At 43.8% G+C, this 19,806-nt stretch overlaps 1 protein-coding gene and 1 pseudogene across 1 annotated transcript in view; both read left to right on the forward strand.

Moving 5' to 3' along the window:
* Positions 1-19,806, forward strand: part of Large1 (LARGE xylosyl- and glucuronyltransferase 1) — a 524,802-nt gene that overhangs the window by 422,396 nt on the left and 82,600 nt on the right. The gene's annotated exons all lie outside the window — the stretch shown is intronic.
* Positions 15,554-15,944, forward strand: LOC130863921 (mitochondrial pyruvate carrier 2-like; annotated as a pseudogene).

Consider the following 19,806-nt stretch of genomic DNA (forward strand, 5'->3'; position numbering starts at 1 on the left):
TCTAGGTGTTGAATACTGATGATTTGCTGAGCCTGAACACAAACCCACCCATACACACTGAGTGGATGTATTATGAAATATAATTGTACTATATATATATATATATAACAATTTCAGAAGTATTTTGTCAGTTAATGTTTAGACTTAATATAGAATAGATTTAAACTTTATCATGCATTTTTGTTCTAACAACATATAGATTTATCCTCCCCCTACACTGTATGGTTATGTATATACAATAGAAATGTGAACATTATAAATAAAATTTTTCATTTTTCCAATGAAACATTAAATTTCTAGAAACATTGTCAAAATAAGTGTCCATTTAACAGTCAAGGATGGGCGACAGCTCTGCTGGTAGAGCAGTGTAACGGTTATCAGGACCTGTGTCTGGATCCCCAGAATCCTTAAAAGTATGTGCCAGGTGTGGCAGCCTTCCTGTGATCCCAGCGCATAGAAGGCAGAGATAGCCAGTACAAGATAACAAGCTAGACTATACAGAACAGTGTGCTCAGATTCAAGTGAGAGAGCCTGCTTCAATATGCAAGATGAAGACTTATCAAAAAGGTCCTTAGATGTGAACCTTGGTTCTTGATGTGCATTGCACACATGTAAGCATGCATCTGCACACATGTATATATGGATGCAAGAAGAATTTTAAAAGAAGTATAGGAGATAAAACACTTAGAAGTACAACAGAGAAAATTCTACATGTACAAACACACAAATAACTTTTACATCAATGTAAAATTAAGTTTTTGAGATCATAAGATAAATTTTGATGTGGTGCATGGATTGAGGGATTCCATATAGTAATGGGATGTGATTTCAGTTGTTATTTTGAGATGCTATATATTTGGTGTTAATAGTGGGCTGAGAAAGCTCTAGGCAACTGCGGTGAACTCCCTGACCAGCAGGAAAAGACGACCACCAGACGAGGATTCTTCCCAAATCACGCTTTATTGGAGCCTCTTGGTTGAAGGGAGAGCGGAAGCGAGGGTCCCCGAGTGCCAAGCGGCGGCTGCTTATATAGGGGGTAAGGGAACGAGTCGTGCCTGGATTGGCCGATGCTCCTGGCCACGGGATTGGCCCTAAGCACATCATCGTCACTGCACATGCGAGAGGCACGGTTCCACTGCATTGCCTAATATGGAGTTGTTCACAAGCGAGGCTGGGACCAAGCGCCATCTTGTAATGGCGGCCACTCGAATCGGCTCCCAGCAGCTCCCCCTTTTTGTTTTTCTCTGTAGGCCAGTGAGGTCTTACTCCCGTTCAGGTCCTCACCTCATGATGCGAGGACCGATCAAAGGAGGCCCAAAACTCCTGGTACTCCTTCTCCCGTGCAATGGAATAAACTCCTGGGAGGTGCAAAGGCAGTACTCAGAGTAAAAATGCATACCTTCCTCAGTGCAATGGAGAATTTCTCCCTGAGAGTGCAAAGGCTATGCAAGAAACAAACCTACTGGCCTTTTAACCATACTTGGGGTGAATCGCCATTCTCCAAAGCGGCTAAGGCTTGTAGAACCGCAACCTTATCTCGAGATGTTTGAGCTCGGAGGCGGCATATTAGCCAAAGGCAGACTATACATTCTCCTATGCAGCATGCAAAAAACATTCCTGATATCTGAAAATCTTTTGTTGCAGCCTCTAGTGAAATTAGCGGGGGCCCATTGAGGCCCAGAATAGCCTGTACCATTACTCACTTTGCACTTATTAGTGGTATTGGTAGCACAACTAAAGTTGCTCTGTCCAGCCTGCCCTCCCTGAAGTAACACAAAAAGGGGAGAGATCAGAGCAACTGCCATTAACCCTGCAGAGGAGCCATTTATTATAGGGTGTTAGCAGATTTTAAGAAGGTTCCATTGAACCAAAAAGCCTGTAACATGGGGAGGCCCAAATCCTTGTTGGTAATAAAAAAGCAGGGGAAAACCACGGCATTGTGGCGAACAGGAATCAGCTTAGGGAAGGCAGACAGTATTCCCCATCTCTGCTCCGCCCGAATCCGGATTGTCATCGCCACCATCATCAGGAACAGCAGCGGCGTCATCTTTCACCAGATCATGGCCTTCCTCCATTGGCTGGGGAGCAATTGAATCATCCTTAATGGTTCTTGTCAATCGGCACGGAACCCAGTGAGGCACCTCTTGACCCTGCGGGAAAACACAAATAGCTCCCCTGGATCTTCTGATGACAGGATCCGGGCCATACCATTTGTTATCCAACACATCCTTCCACATGACGGCCTCCCCTTTATCTTCAAGGGTCATTGCAGCATGCCGATCAGCAGCTGTCCTGCCCCCGGCCGTCAGCTATCAAAAAGTTAAAAGTAAAGAGTGCCAGTGCAACTCTGTTCCTGGGGGAAGCTATCTCCGCTATTCCCCCTTTCTGTTTCTGTAGGAGTTCTTTAAGGCTTCTATTTGCCCTCTCCACAATCCCCTAACCTTGGGGATTGTAGGGTATGCCAGTGGAATGTTCCACCTGAAGCTGTGCACAGAAGGCGTGGAAACCTTTTGAGGAATAAGCAGGGCCATTATCAGTTTTAAGGCGGGTGGGTTTGCCCCAAGCCGCCCAGGCCTCTAGGCAGTGGGTCTTGACATGGGTGATCTTTTCTCCTGCCAATGGAGTGGCAAATATGATACCCGAATAGGTAGCAACAGAAACATGAAGATATTTAAGTTTTCCAAACTCAGGAACATGGGTTACATCCATTTGCCACAACGCATTTGGACGCAAGCCTCGGGGATTAACTCCTATGTGAGGAGGATGAAAGAAGGTGACACAAGAGGAACAGGCTTTTACAATGTTTCTTGCATTACTCCGAGACAGGGAAAATTTTCTGCAAAGGGTATCAGCAGGTACATGATAAAGATTATGAATCTCCTGAGCGAGCTGCAATGGGTCAGCTGCAACCAGAGCCATGGCTCTAGTAGCTTGATCAGCTTTGGCATTATTCTCTGACATAAAGCCAGGTAATAAGGTATGTGCCCTAATATGACCAATATAAAACGGATCATTCCTCTGTAAGATGTAATGTTGAATTTGCAGCAAAATATTAGATACTGGGCTCGCTTGGCGAACCGAGGCAACTATCTCAAGCAAAGAGACAGCATTAACCACATATTGAGAATCTGAGAACAAATTAAAAGGCTCCTGGAATCTCTTAAAAACTTCTAACACCACCAGACATTCTGTGGCCTGGGGGGTGCTGGGCTGGTAGCTGAAAACCTCCGGTGGTCGATTACCCACCACCATAGCACATTTCCCTGATTTGGACCCATCAGTAAATATAGTCAAGGCTCCCGCTATTGGTCTTAGGGAGGTCACTCGGGGGAAATAGATCAAGTTATTTTCTACAAAACTTAGGATGGGATGTTTAGGGAGATGATTATCTATGATATTTGGAAAAGTGCAGACCAAAAGGGCCCAATCGTCCACGGTGGCAGCCAAAGTCTCCACCTGATCCTTGGTATAGGGTATAATTAATTTGTCAGGCATTTTTGCAAAGGAGGACAAGCAAAACCTTATGCCACTTAGAGCCTGAACAGCCACCAAGTTGGGGTAATACCTAAGTGTTTTTGTCCCAATGGAATTGCCATGCAACCACCATAAGGGCCCCGTTTGCCACAGGACCCCTGTGGGTGAATGTCTCGTCTTTAAGATGCACAAGAGAATAGGCAAAGAGGGATCATATCGATGTAATTGAGCCTGGGATAGGGCTTTCTCAACCTCTTGCAAGGAGTGCATGGCTGCAGGTGTCAAGGTGCGAGGGGAAGTTACTTCAGGATTACCCTGCAGGATGGAAAACAAAGGCAACAGCTCGGACCGAGGTATGTGAAGATACCCCCGGATCCAGTTAATATCCCCAAGCAATTGCTGAAAATCATTAAGAGTTTTTAAATGCTGAGTCCGTATAAGAACTTTCTGGGGACGAATGGCATCCGGAGAAATAATAGATCCCAAGAATTTCGCTGTCGTAGAACTTTGTACCTTGTCAGGGGCTATGGTTAACCCATATGCCTCCAAGGTTTGAACTGTCTTTTGAAAAGCATTTTCAAGCGTCCGTTGGGACGCTGCTGCCAATAAGATATCATCCATGTAATGAATAATTCTAACAGAAGGGTATTGTTGCCTCACAGCCATCAAGGCAGAATCCACAAATAGCTGACACATAGTGGGACTATTGGCCATTCCCTGTGGGAGAACTCGCCATTGAAAACGGGCATCTGGTTGCTCATGATTGACAGAAGGTACAGTGAAAGCAAATCTCTCCCTATCTCGTGGGCATAGAGGAATGGAGAAAAAACAATCTTTAATATCCAGGACCATGATAGGCCAACCCCTTGGCAATGCTGATAGCAACGGGAGGCCTCTCTGGGTTGAGCCCATAACTTGCATCTGACTGTTAACAGCCCTCAAATCATGAAGTAATCTCCATTTTCCCGATGTCTTTTTTACAACAAAAATCGGGGTGTTCCATGGAGACACGGATGGTTCAATATGACCTAGTAATAACTGTTCTTGAATCAATTGTCTAGCGGCTTCCAGTTTTTCCTGGGAAAGGGGCCACTGGGGTACCCATACTGCCTTGTTTGTTACCCATGGTATGGGCAAGGATCTTATAATAGAAGCCGACATGTCAGTGGCCCCTAGGAAAAACCCAGTCCCCTTCGATCGGTTTTGCTGGCTGGCGGAGTCAGTTGGGGTATACCTTGAAGGCACCTCCCCAAACCTTGTGAGGGAACAAACCCCTGCTGCCGCATCATATCCTTGCTTTTTTCTGAAAACTCATTGGTTAATCTGAGCTTGAGCTGCTGTTGGATGTCCCTCCCCCATAAGCTGATCGGGAGATCTACCACAAAAGGCTGGACCTTTCCTTGTTGGTCCTCCATCCTCCAGGTTAGTTCTCTGGAGCTTATGCATGGAGTCCATGCATATCCCAGCCCCTGTAAGGACTGGGAGGATTGTTGCAAGGGCCATTATTTCGGCCAGTCCTGGTTTCTGATAATGTTTCGGTCTGCCCCTGTATCCACCAGGCCTGAGAAAGTCCTTCCTTCAATTATCAACTGTAAAACAGGCCTATTGTCCAAGGCCATTGATAAACAGGCTAGATCAACTCCAGTAGAGCCTAGACCAGCACTCACCCTTGATGCACCCGTGAAGGGAAACTTCTCATGCTGAGAAGGCAAAATAAACAGTTATGCAAGCCGATCGCCCAGGGGTGATAGAGATGACACCATTGAGAGAATAACAAGGGAGCTTGATCTGCCCCGTATAATCAGGGTCAATAACTCCTGGAAGGACAATCAAACCTTTCATTGTGGATGAGGAACGCCCCAGGACAATCCCCACATGGCCCCGTGGCAAGGGGCCGGACATGTCAGTCCCCAGTATCTGGATGCCTACCTCCGGGGTCATTACCATTCCGGAGGTGGCACAGAGGTCCATCTCTGCGGAACCAATGGTTGCCCTCCGGACTGGTGGGTTGATCCTACTGGGTTCTGGGCTGGAACTGAAGTCTGAAATGCCCCAAATATTTTTGGGCCCCGGGGTTGAGGGCCCCTCATCCCATTTTTTGACTCAAGATTAGAAGTTTGTGGGATGGGATGGCCGTTAATGTCCTTAACTGAACGACATTCATTAGCCCAATGCTTTCCCTTTTTACAGCAGGGACAAGTACCAGGCATACGTGGGCCCAGTTTCACGGCTGTTCCTGGTGGCCCACTGCCATTGGGGCAGTTTCATTTAAGGTGCCCCAACTGGCCACAGCGAAAACACCCTTTTCCTTTATTATCACGGGCTGACTTTGTGGCTGAAAGCATAGCGGCTGCAAGTCCTGCATTAGTCAAGGGACCCCCGATCTCTCTACAAGCCTTTATCCAGGCATCCAGTCCCTTGTGCCTGACCGGTGCTATGGCTCTCTGACATTCCTTGATACTTTGTTCAAAAATAATCTGCTGCACAAAGGGCAAGGTGTATTCAGAGCTGCCAAACGTTTTATCTGCAACCTCCATCATCCTAGCCACAAAGTCTGAAAATGGCTCCACAGGCCCCTGAATAACTTTGGTTAGATTTCCATCTACCTCCCCCTTATTGGGGAGCGCCTTCCAGGCCTTGTAGTGAATATCACTTATCTGCTGATAGACCTCTAGAGGGAATTCAACCTGGTTGCCAGCGAACTGTCCTTGTCCTAGAAGCATATCAGCTGTCCAATCATGATGACCATTTTGAGCATTAACTCTAGCCTGGGTATGGGCTCTATCGGCAACCAGAGACTTGAAATCCAGAAACTGTCCCTGAGTCAAGCAGGCCCTAGCCATCTCTGTCCAATCTGTAGGCGTCAGCACTGAGGTGCAAAGTCTGCACAGGAGGGCGATTGGATAATCTGCAGTAGCCCCCAAATCCTTAACTGCTGTTACCAGATCTTTTAGTTGTTCATATGGCGCTGGCTCATACCACCTATGATGGGTGACGGGATCCTCCATCACCGGGTATGCTGAGGCTAAGCGTGCCCAAGTGCTCTGACTAATATAATGGCAAACCCTTCCTGGTTCAGCCGCTTGTGCACCTAATGGCGGTGCCGAGGGGCGAGACACACCCTCCATTGGTGCGCGAGCACCGGGTGGGTTATAGGCTGGGGGACGGTGATAGTCCCGCTCATACCTTTCTTCCTCATACTTAGCAGCCTCCTCCTCTAGCTCCCCCTCTTCCTGTGAGCTGAGTTCATCGTCCGACAAATCTAAGTCAGTGAACTCTGTGAGGAGTAGGTAAATCCGGTTTTTCTGCTTTTCATCCCCTTCCTCCCGTTGAGGGTCCTCTTGAGTTTCTTCTCTAGGTATACCCTTTATCTTGTTATCCTTTTCCTTTTTACTATCCTTTTTTATCTTTATTCTTTTCTGTCTAGACCTGCCTAAGTCCCCCCCTTTTGAATCCGACTCTAATAGGCTGTCCTGGTGTGCTTGCAGTGCCCTCCTCCCTTCCCTGTGCAACCAAAAGCAGCACAGAAAAACAACAATCATAAGGGCCACAAAGATCAAGCAAAACACCTCAGGTGCAACCCCAGCAATCATCATACCTGGGAGACTCACTCACCGATGTCGCCGCTCCGCGTGTCGAGTTCTGAATCCTCTTTGGCCCCTCACTCGGTACCAAAGCTTGTCCCAGCGTCCCGGGTTTCTGGCATCAGTTGCGGCGAACTCCCTGACCAGCAGGAAAAGACAACCACCAGACGAGGATTCTTCCCAAATCACACTTTATTGGAGCCTCTTGGTTGAAGGGAGAGCGGAAGCGAGGGGCCCCGAGTGCCAAGCAGCAGCTGCTTATATAGGGGGTAAGGGAATGAGTCGTGCCTGGATTGGCCGATGCGTGCCTGCCGATGCTCCTGGCCACGGGATTGGCCCTAAGCACATCATCGTCACTGCACATGCGAGAGGCACGGTTCCACTGCATTGCCTAATATGGAGTTGTTCACAAGCGAGGCCGGGGCCAAGTGCCATCTTGTAATGGCGGCCTCTCGAATCGGGTCCCAGCAGGCAACCATTCCCAGAGATCAAGGAATGGAATGATCACATCCCATGCTGTTAAAGCAACTGAGCGTCATTCTCTCTCTCTCTCTCTCTCTCTCTCTCTCTCTCTCTCTCTCTCTCTCTCTCTCTCTCTCTCTATCTCTCTCCTTCTTTCCTTGTTTGTTTCTCTTTTTTTCTTTCTTACCCTCACTGGCTACTTCCCTTCTTCCTTTTTCTTCTACTTGTGTTATATCAAATAATTTTATCTTACAGTTTTTTTCCTATAGAAAAGTATGGAAAGTTGCTTTGTACCTGTGGTAGTTTGAATGTGATTGTCCCCCAAATCTCATAGGGAATGGCACTGTTAGGAGGTACGGCCTTATTATTGGAGAAAATGTGTCACTGTGGTGGGGGGAGGCAGACTATGCTCAGGATACCACCTACTGTCTGAGACCACTTCCTGTTGCCTGCAAGATGTAGGATCTCAGTTACTACCCCAGCACTACATCTGCCTGCATGATGCTGTATCTCCTGTCAAAATGATAATGGCCTAAATCTCTGAAACTCTATGTTAGCCACCCAAATTTAGTGTTTTCTCTATAAGAATTTCTGTTATTGTGTCTCTTCACAGAAAGAAAACCTCTAAGAGGGAACTGTTTTTGACCCAGTCTATTTGGTGTTCTGTAAGCTTTTTGTACCTTCTTTTAGGGATATCCTTCTTTAGGTTGGGAAAGTTTTCTTCTATGATTTTGTTGAATATATTTTCTGTGCCTTTGAGCTAGCGTTATTCTCCCCCTTCTACACCTATTATTCTTAGGTTTAGTCTGTTCATGGTGTCCCAGATTTCCTGCATGTTTTGTGTGAAGAATTTGTTGGATTTAATATTTTCTTTGACCAATGAGTCTATTTTCTCTATAGTATCTTCAACTTCTGAGATTCTTTCTTCTATCTCTTGTATTCTGTTGGTTAACTTGTCTCTATAGTTCCTGTTCATTTACCCAGATTTTCCATACCCAGAATTCCCTCAGGTTGTGCTTTTTTATTATATCTATTTCAGTCTTCAAGTCTTGAACTGTTTCCTTCACCTGTTTGTTTTTTCCTTGGGTCTCTTGTGTTTCATTGAGGGACTTAATAATTTCATGAATTTTTTTTCTTTTTTTTGTTGTTTTGTTGTTGTTTTTGTTTTTTTCGAGACAGGGTTTCTCTGTGGTTTTGGAGCCTGTCCTGGAACTAGCTCTTGTAGACCAGGCTGGTCTCGAATTCACAGAGATCCGCCTGCCTCTGCCTCCCAAGTGCTGGGATTAAAGGCATGCGCCACCACCGCCCGGCTCCTCCATTTCTTTTAAGGGAGTTTTTTATTTCCTCTTTAAAGGTCTCCATCATTTTCATTAAGTTACATTTAAAGTCCCTTTCTTCTGCTTCTTATGGGTTAGGATGATCAAGTCTTTCTGTTGTGTGACCGCTTAGTTCCTGTGTTACCATGTTGCTTTTTAGGTTGTTGGAGAAATTCTTGCATTGGCAATTACCCATCTCTTTCTTCAGATGAGGTCATCATTGTCTTTGCATCTTGGTCTAATCCTTGCAGTGGCTGTCTTGAGTGTTTGGGGGTTTTTCTTGGTCTGCTCTGTACTGTCAATGTCTGTCTCAGAAAGCCTCTCAGAAAGTCTGCTCTCTTGGTCTTCTCTCCTGGTTTGCTCTTACAGTGCTCTCTTTTAATCTTCTCAGTGTTGTAGCAAGCTCTTGGTCCCCTCAGTATTATTGCAAGCTCCCAGCTTTTAGGTGGGGTGTGGCTAGTAGCTTGGGTGGTCCAGTGGATGGGTGTGGGTCTTGGAGGAGCCTAGCTGCAGGAAACTCCCTGCTGGCTGGCTTGAAAAGCCAAGGGAGTTGGGGGAAGTGCCCATAGTTTTTTCCCACTATGGAGGTCCTAGAGAGTGGGGGGTCTCACCATGTAGCTGTTCATTCGCCCCATAAGTCTCCTCAATATTGGAGCAAGCGGTGTTTCAGGGTTCCACCAAGGTTGCAGGAGCAACTGTAGAACTTCTTAAAGCTATACTCAGTGTTCTCTAAATATATTTTCTTCTTTCATAAAATGTTGGTTGAGCAAAATAAAAAAAGTAAAAGTAGTTTGCAGATCTTAATGCTTTATATTTGTAGCCCTGTCATAGTCTTTCTTTTTTTAGATTTATTTATTTTATGTGTATGAGGCACATGTGTGCCTGGTGCCCACAGATGTCAGAAGAAGGAATTGAATCCCTTTGAACTTGGATTGCGTATGGTTGTGGACTATCATGTGGGTGCTAGGAACTGAAATTATGGAGTCAAGATCACAAAACACCCTTTAATACTGTACCCCCAGTAACATTAATGACTTCCTAATAGGCCCTTCCTCATCTACCTCATTTACTGTCTATGATTAGTGCCAAGATCAAGACTATTATTGAATCTGGGCCTTTGAGGGACGTTCAGACCCAGCCCTTGCTTAGTGCTCTCTATCTGAGTACTCTTTATCTCTGAATACCCAATAGCTGATGTGTATAAGCCACCCAGTGAGCTTTTATTGAATGGATAAATAAGTAAGTGGAGACAATCAGCTTTTTTTTCTCTATTGTGTTTTTCTTTTTTTTTTTTATTGAAAGAAAAATTCCGCCTCCTCCCAGCCTCCCATTTCCCTCCCCCTCCTCTCTCTCTCCCCCCAACCCTCTCCCCCTCCCTCTCCAGTCCAAAGAGCAGTCAGGGTACCCTGCCCTGTGGAAAGTCCAAGGTCCTCCCCCCTCCATCCAGGTCTAGGAAGGTGAGCATCCAAACTGTCTAGGCTCCCACAAAGCCAGAACATGAAGTAGGATCAAAACCCAGTGCCATTGTCCTTGGCTTCTCATCAGCCCTCATTGTCCGCCGTGTTCAGAGAGTCCAGTTTCATCCCATTCTTTTTAGTCACAATCCAGCTGGTCTTGGTGAGCTCCCAATAGATCAGTTCCAGTGTCTCGTTGGGTGGGTGCGCCCCTCACTGTCCTGACTTCCTTGCTCATGGTCTCCTTCCTTCTTCTCCTCATTGGGACCTTGGGAGCTCATTCTGGTGCTGTGGTGCTCCATCCATCGCCAGATGAAGGTTCTATGGTGATATGCAAGATATTCATCAGTATGGCTATAAGATAGGGCCATTTCAGGTTCCCTATCCTCAGCTGCCCAAGGAACTAACTGGGGACAATGCCCTGGGCACCTGGGAGCCTCTCTAGGTTCAAGTCTCTTGCCAACCCTAAGATGGCTCCCTTAATTAAGATATGTGCTTCCCTGCTCCCTTATCCACCCTTCCTTTATGCTAATCATCCCATTTCCCCAAGTTCCCCCATCCTCCACTTCTCACTTTTCACTCCCCATCTCCCCCTACCCCCATCCCACCCCACCCCCAAGATCCCAATGTTTTGCCCGGCAATCTTGTCTACTTACCATATCCAGGAGGATAACTAAATGTTTTTCTTTGGGTTCACCTTCTCATTTAGCTTCTTTAGGATCACAAATTATAGACTCAATGACCTTTATTTATGGCTAGAAACCAATTATGACTGAATACATCCCATGTTCCTCTTTTTGGGTCTGGGTTACGTCACTCAGGATAGTGTTTTCTATTTCCATCCATTTGCATGCAAAATTCAAGAAGTCATTGTTTTTTACCGCTGAGTAGTACTCTAATGTGTATATATTCCACACTTTCTTCATCCATTCTTCCATTACAGGACATCTAGGTTGTTTCCAGGTTCCGGCTATTACAAATAACGCTGCTATGAACATAGTTGAACAAATGCTTTTGTAATATGATAGGGCATCTCTTGGGTATATTCCCAAGAGTGGTATTGCTGGGTCCTGGGGTAGGTGGATCCTGAATTTCCTGAGAAACCACAACACTGATTTCCAAAGTGGTTGTACAAGTTTGCATTCCCACCAGCAATGGATGAGGGTACCCCTTCCTCCACAACCTCTCCAGCAAAGACTATCATTGGTGTTTTTGATTTTAGCCATTCTGACAGATGTAAGGTGATATCTCAAGTTGTTTTGATTTGCATTTCCCTGATTGCTAAGGAGGTTGAGCATGACCTTAAGTGTCTTTTGGCCATTTGAACTTCTTCTGTTGAGAATTCTCTGTTCAGTTTAGAGCCCCATTTTTTAATTGGGTTAATTAGCATTTTAGAGTCTAGTCTTTTGAGTTCTTTATATATTTTGGTGATCAGACCTTTGTCTGTTGCAGGGTTGGTGAAGATCTTCTCCCAGTCAGTAGTTTGCCTTTTTGTCTTAGTGACAGTGTCCTTTGCTTTACAGAAGCTTCTCAGTTTCAGTAGGTCCCATTTATTCAATGTTGCCCTTAATATCTGTGCTGCTGGGGTTATACATAGGAAGCGATCTCCTGTGCCCATATGTTGTAGGGTACTTCCCACTTTCTCTTCTATCAGGTTCAGTGTGTTCAGATTGATATTGAGGTCTTTGATCCATTTGGACTTGAGTTCTGTGCATGGTGATAGATATGGGTCTATTTTCATTCTTCTACATGTTGACATCCAGTTTTGCCAGCACCATTTGTTGAAGATGCTTTCTTTCTTCCATTGTATAGTTTTAGCTCCTTTATAGAAAATGAGGTGTTCATAGGTTTGTGGGTTAAAATCTGGGTCTTCTATACAATTCCATTGGTCGACTTCTCTGTTTTTATGCCAATACCACGCTGTTTTCATTACTGTAGCTCTGTAGTAGAGTTTGAAGTCAGGGATGGTAATGCCTCCAGAAGTTCCTTTATTGTATAAGATTGTTTTGGCTATCCTGGGTTTTTTGTTTTTCCATATAAAGTTGATTATTGTCCTCTCAAGATCTGTGAAGAATTTTGATGGGACCTTGATGGGGATTGCATTGAATCTATAAATTGCCTTTGGTAGAATTGCCATTTTTACTATGTTGATCCTTCCAATCCAAGAGCAAGGGAGATCCTTCCATTTTCTGGTATCCCCTTCAATTTCTTTCTTCAATGCCTTAAAATCTTGTCAAATAGATCTTTCACTTCCTTGGTTAGAGTTACCCCAAGATATTTTATGCTGTTTCTGGCTATCGTGAATGGTGATGCTTCTCTGATTTCCCTCTCTGCTTCCATATCCTTTGTGTATAGGAGGGCAACTGATTTTTTGGAGTTGATCTTATATCCTGCCACATTACTAAAGGTGTTTATCAGCTGTAGGAGTTCTTTGGTGGAGTTTTTGGGGTCGCTTATGTACACTATCATATCATCTGCAAATAATGAAAGTTTAACTTCTTCCTTTCCAATTCGAATCCCCTTGATCCCCTTATGTTGTCTTATTGTTATTGCTAGAACTTCAAGCACTATATGGAAGAGGTATGGAGAGAGTGGACAGCCTCACCGTGTTCCTGATTTTAGTGGGATGGCATTGAGTTTCTCTCCATTTAATTTGTTGTTAGCTGTCGGCTTGCTGTAAATAGCTTTTATTATATTTAGGTATGACCCTTGTATCCCTAATCTCTCCAAGACTTTTATCATAAAGGGATGTTGAATTTTGTCAAATGCTTTTTCAGCATCTAATGAAATGATCATATGGTTTTTTTCTTTCAGTTTATTTGTATAATGGATTACATTGATAAATTTGCGAATGTTGAACCATCCCTGCATCTCTGGGATGAAGTCTACTTGATCATAATGGATAATTTTTCTCATGTGTTCTTGGATTCGGTTTGCCAGTATTTTATTGAGGATTTTTGCATCGATGTTCATGAGTGAGATTGGCCTGTATTTCTCTTTCTTGGTTGAGTCTCTGTGTGTTCTTTTTGTTCTGCTGTTTACAAGAAACACACCTCAACCACAAAGACAGGCACCTACTCAGAGTAAAGGGCTGGCAAAAGGCTTATCAAGCACATGGACCTAAGAAACAAGCAGGAGTGGCCATACTAATTTCCAACAAAGTTGATTTCAAACTTAAATCAATCAGAAGAGATGGAGAGGGACATTTTATACTTATAACAGGAACAATTCATCAGGATGAAGTCTCAGTCTTGAATATCTATGCCCCTAATATAAAAGCACCAACGTACATAAAAGAAACATTACTAAAACTCAAGGCAGCCATCAAACCGCACACACTAATAGTAGGAGACTTCAACACTCCTCTCTCACCAATGGACAGTTCAGTCAGACAGAAACCTAACAGAAAAATAAGAGAATTAATGGAGGTAATGAATCAAATGGACTTAACAGACATCTATAGAACATTCCACCCAAATAGGAAAGAATATACCTTCTATGCAGCTCAGAACCTTCTTGAAAATTGACCACATACTCGGTAACAAAGCAAATTTTCACAGTTACAAAAAAATATTAGTAACCACCTGTGTCTTATCAGATCACCATGGACTAAAATTAGAATTCAACAACAATGCTACCCCCAGAAAGCCTACAAACTCATGGAAACTGAACAGTCAACTACTGAACCACACCTGGGTCAAGGAAGAAATAAAGAAAGAAATTAAAGTCTTCCTTGAATTCAATGAAAATAAAGAAACAACATATTCAAACTTATGGGACACTATGAAAGCAGTCCTAAGAGGATTTTGAGCTGTGACTCTTCTCCTTCTTCTATCCCTATTATTCTTAGGTTTGGTCTTTTTATTGTGTGCCATATTTCCTGAATGTTATGTGATGAGAGTTTGTTGGCTTTGCTGTTTTCTTTGGTCAGTGTGTTTATTTTCTATGGTGTCCTCAGAATCTGAGATTCTTTCTTCTATCTCTTGTATTCTATTGATTATGCTTGTTTCTGTAGTTTGCTCGGTGACCCAGATTTTCCATATCCAGCGGGTCCTCAGTTTGTGTTTTCTTCCTTGCTTCCATTTCAGTTTTCAATTCTTGAATTGTTTCCATTACCTGTTTAATCGTTTCTTCTTGGTTTCCCAGGGTATTATTTACTTATTTACTCATTTCTTCAAAGTTTTTGTTATACTTCTCATCCATTTTTATAAGGGCATTTTTTACATGTTGTTTAAGGGACTCTATTGCTTTCATAAAGTCAATTTTTTTTCCATTTCTGCTGTGTTAGGGTGTTCAAGTCCTTCTGTTGTAAGATCATTGGGTTCTGGTGTTTACATGTTGTTTTTCAGATTGTTGGGTGAATTCTTGCCTTGGTGCCTGCCCATCTCCTCCTATCGATGCTATCTAATGGGTCTTGTAAAACAGGATCAGGTTTCCCTGCTGGCCAGGGGCCCTACTTACAAAATGCCCTCTCTCCGCTCCGTCTCCTGGTTCCCGCTGCGGGTCAAGATCCCTCTCACCACTCAGAAGGGTCTTTAGGAACAGGACCAGGCTCCCCATTCGCCAGGGACCTCACCAATAAAAGGCCTACCATTCTGCAGGGCAGCCACCAAAACACAGAAACTCCCGCTGCCCACTGCCCCAGGCACCCGACCCAAATAGGCTGAACTGGGTGAAGGTGGAAAGGAGGGAGAAGGAAGGAGGCCCTTGGGCGCAAGCTGGGATGGGCCAGGGAGAGAGGTCGTAGCAGAAGAGGAGCAGCCCCAGCAGAGGAGAGCAGCCCTCGCAGACTGACCGGAGAGTCAAGGTGATCGGGGAATGCCCCCGCTCGGTTTCCTGGGTTCCGCCGAGGGCCAAGAACACTCTCCCCACTCAGGAGGGTCTTCAGGAACAGGACCAGGCTCCCCGTTTGCCAGGGTACCTCGCCAATAAAAGGCCTACCACTCTGCAGACCAGCCCCCCAAAAACCTACTTGATTTAATTGTAGTGGGGCGATCTGCTCTCATTTTGGGCTTCACTATTTCATGCTTGGACCATCCCACATCCGCCGCATCTTCCGACCATCAGCTTTTTGTAAGGTTTGAGCATCATTATAACTTATCCCACCAATACTTAAAAAAGAAACCAACTCCTTCACTTTCTCTCCACAGTACTAAGCGTGCTCCTCTGCCCTAAGGCACCTTTCCCCAAGTGCCCTTCCTTGTCAGCCAGGAATGAGGACACAGTGGCTCTCCCACATAACTACTCTTGATCCCTATGCCACTGTGCCCAAGGCCTGCAGGTCTTCTACCACCAGTTCATGGATAAAGTATAATTGTTGATGCCAGAGAAATTGAGGCCACTATACAACCACATGGCAGGGCCCTAAACAGTTTATGTTTTTCTGGGCTCCAAGAATGAAATGGGGATTGGTGTGTGCAGGTTAGCTGACAATGGCCAGAAACTCAGAGAAACTGCAGAGAAACTCAGCACAGCTCAGTTCCCTGTGTTGATAGTTATAGGGCTTATTTAGTCAAGTTACTCACTTTAATTATACTAAAAATTGGAGCGTTTTGCTGTTAATTTCTTTGTGGGGGTCAGCAGGAGCCTATCAGTTGTTTTGTATTTGGAGATATAGTCAAGAACTCAAAGGTAAAGGAATCAAGAGTTCCTGATCAACTGAACAATCCAGATGTGGATAGAAACATAGGAGCCTAGTTTATTTAATTATTGATAAGGTTATTCTAACTGTTCTGAAAGCATTTGAAAAAAATGGAAAAGAAATTTGTCATTAATAGCTAGCACTTGGCTCCCCAGAAAAATAAAGCAAACTTTTAATAAAAAAAAGAAAAAAGAAACTAGCAAATATAAGTGGAAGTTGTTAGATAAGATTCTGTCTCTCACACTTTCAAGCATCCTTTCTTACAAATGTTCCCTCTCTCTGATTCTCTCTCTGCTGCCCCTCCCCCCACTTTCAGGAAAGAAAAAAAAAACTCAAAGAAACAAAAAGTAGTCTGCAGAATTCTTTAGTTTTTATAATCAAAGGTGATGCCAAGGAAAAATCAGCACAGTTCTTAAATTGAATAACTTTTAATAAACTCACCTTCATTATTGGTTCAAACTTGTAATGAAACAAGTGCTTCAAAGCAGAGGGAGGAAAGCCATGACTGTGAGGGTCACATTCATAAATGGTTCAAGTAAGAGAGCCCATGTGCCCTCAGAGCTTTCCATGAAGCATCTGCTTGGTGTCCACCAGAACTTTCATTGGTCTGATCAGCAAAGCCACAAGAACCACCAGAGGACTAAGGAACAAGTCATCTTCAAATGGTGAGGGGGAGCTGAAGAAGTGTAGACAGAACCTAGGCAGGACTAAGCAAAGGGAGACACAATAAATTATACCCAAAATTCTGGTAAATAAACACCTTTACAACTCACTATGCATAAGTTATGTTAAATACTTTGTTTCTTCTACCACCTTCTCAACTTGTTTAACTATTTCCTGCACATCTTTCACTGAATTAAGGAATAGGTTTTTCCACAGTCTGCTGTGAACTGGTCTTGTCTATTGGAATTATGTAGCCACTTGGGAACTCCTATTTCCCCCCTGAATAGAGGAAGTTTGTGGTCTGAATTAACCAAGCCTGTCCTAAGCTGATTCTTTCATTTAGCTCAATCATTGATGCTGAGATGCAAAGAAAGAAACTAAGAGGAGAAGGGAGGGAAGGGAGAGCTTCCCTTAAGAAAGGTCTTGGTCACGCAGACCTCAGGTGTTTGCCTGATTTGGTGGTTGGTTTTGATTGTCAATGTGACTGGATTAAGAAACACTTGGGCATTAGTTGGGCATGCCTTTGGATGTGCCTTTGAGGGCATTTCCAAGGAAGAGTAGCAGTAACATCCCCATAAGCTAGGATTCCATTTTGAATTGGGGGGGAGTGAAAAACACCTGCATATCAGCATTCTCATTTTTCTGCTTCCCAGTATTCTGAAATGTGAGCAGGCAGCCTCACACCCCTATTGCCATGGAGGTTCAGGGGCCACAACTTCTCACCATTATGACCTAACCATGTCCCCTCAAACTATGAGCTAAAATACTTCTTCCCTTAAGTCACCTTCATCATGTATTTGGTCATAGCAACAAGGAAACAACTACTGTACTGAGGAAGTTTTCTTTTAGCTCCCCTTGCTAGTAAGAGCTAGTCCTATACTTGCTGAGAGATCTGTTGGGTGTGCTCACATGCAGGAAGAAGACAGTTGCTCTGGCTTTCAGCAAGTCCTGATACCAGTCTTTCTGGTCTCCAGCCAGTAACCATGATCACTTACACAGGATCATGCCTGCCATCATCATCACACAGGACAGTCTTCAGGAAGCTCTGATGTTTCTGTCCTGCCAGATCTGTACAGTGGCTACCTGCAGATGCCCTAAGGTCTCCTTCCTTCTCCTTCCAGGAGGAACTACTTTGTATTGGATTGAGAACTCTGGTAGAACTGGGCCTCCCCTGTTTACATATGAGCAAGTTTGAACACGCACACACACACACACACACACACATACATGGAGCAACATGACATCCAATATGATTAATTTTGCAACTGATAGTCATATGTGAGCCTTAGTCTTCATCTCTAAAATGAGGAGCATTTCATCTCCCTCGTAAGAATCATAGGTCACATAAATAAAGAATCCAAACTCTTGTGAACAGTTACCAGGTAGATGCTAGCTAAGCGTCGCTGTCTTCAGCTTTATCTCCCTTTAATAGTGCAACAAAACCCAATATTTAACCCAAAACAAAGCAGTGTTTTAAAGGGTACTTCTCTTTCTCTTCTCTCATAGATACTGTCTTGTTCTCCTTGCCATTTCGGGTGTGAGCTTCGCTCCATCCTCAGTTGGTACAGAGGATAACAGCCCTGCCTTCTAATCCATAGATAAAATATAGTCTACCACTAGACCACATGTACACAGGAGAAGCACTTGATTATTTGTTTATTTATATCATGTTGGTCTCTTATGCTTCTGGCATGACAGCTGTCAATAAAACCCTGCTTGGCCCCACACATCCCAGCCAATTGCAGTGGAAGGTCCTGCCAAATTTAAGGCCGCAACCTCTGTGCATAACACCCTAAGGCAAAGGGCAGGCTCCACACTCCTGAACACCAACAGCAATTCTGGAAATGGGCAGATAAAACAGCAGCAAATGCAAACAAAGGCCAAAGTCAAGGTTTTTGGCACCACCTTCTGCCCGACTGCCAAAGAATAAGCACAGCATTTATTTAAGTATGATGTTGTAAAGGTTCTATTTCCTATGGTACCAATTCTGTAATTTGAATCAGAGTTCACTTTAAAGGCTTGTCCCAATTTTGCAGTTATGTGCATTAATTTTTATAAATTCCAGCGGGAATTATGCACATTCAACAAGTTATAATTAGACACCTTAATGAGGAAATGTATATTTTTCAGAACTTAGTTATCAAGTGGTTATGTGCCATTCATGATTTGGAGGACTGTTGTGGTCAATTAGTGTGTCTCCCTATAGCGTGGGGCTAATGACAATAAATAGCAGAGGTTTCTCTCATTCTTAGAAACAAGTATGTTGACTATTTTTTTTAGTTGTTTGGAATTCTGTTCTTGAATATGCCACTCTCAATTCTCCTACCTACTTATCACAAACTCCTAGCCCTGGAAGAAAGTAGTATCTGTTAGACGCTTTTGTCATTGTGATTCTGTTTGACATCTTAAGCTGGCTGTTTTTACTGCTCAATACATTAATTTATGCACGTAATTTTCGATGTGGTGGATCTTCTTTCCTTTACTATTTTGCTTTTTCTTGATTGTGCCCTTTAACTATCACTTTCAATAACCCCGAGGGGTTTTCTAATAACCACAGATTGCTTTTACACCCTAAGTTGAATATTGCCAAAAGAGTAGAGAGATATGGCCCTGAAAATATGTCAGTATTTCAAGTGTCCAGTTCATTACACAGAGAGAGGATGTTTTTGAAGATATTTAGGGTGGTATGTGAATACAGGCTAGAAAATGAATTCCTAGCTATAGACATCAATTATCATATTATATTTTCCATGAGTATCATGCCTATTCAATCTTGCCTCTGTTGTGAGATAGTCTCTAGGTTACAAATAAGAAACTGGGGTTCAGACACCCAGTGACTTTTTCAGGGGTCCTTAGCAGTGTGTAATGTTCTCAGACCAAGTTGCTGCAATGTTCTGTCCTTGCATTAAGCATCCCCATTGGTGGCAGTTCCATGTTCCAGAAGGCTCCTTCTGGGCATCAGTCTGAGTGTGTGAAGATATGTATTATATAAATAATTTGTGACTAATTATAGATTTGTGAGCAAAGACAAATGTTCTTTTCAGCATCTTTTTAATCTTTCTATTAAGCTCTGCTCTTGAGATATGGTAGGAAATACTTATAACCTGATAGATGTTGCATGTCCTTCTCTAGAGACATGCCCTTCAGGGAAGAGCATCTGCCTTGACATGCCACGCTTCCTTCCCCTGCCTAAATATTATTCCTATTCTTTT

The sequence above is a fragment of the Chionomys nivalis genome, chromosome 21 (assembly GCF_950005125.1).
Source record: "Chionomys nivalis chromosome 21, mChiNiv1.1, whole genome shotgun sequence".
NCBI classification, from domain to species: domain Eukaryota; kingdom Metazoa; phylum Chordata; class Mammalia; order Rodentia; family Cricetidae; genus Chionomys; species Chionomys nivalis.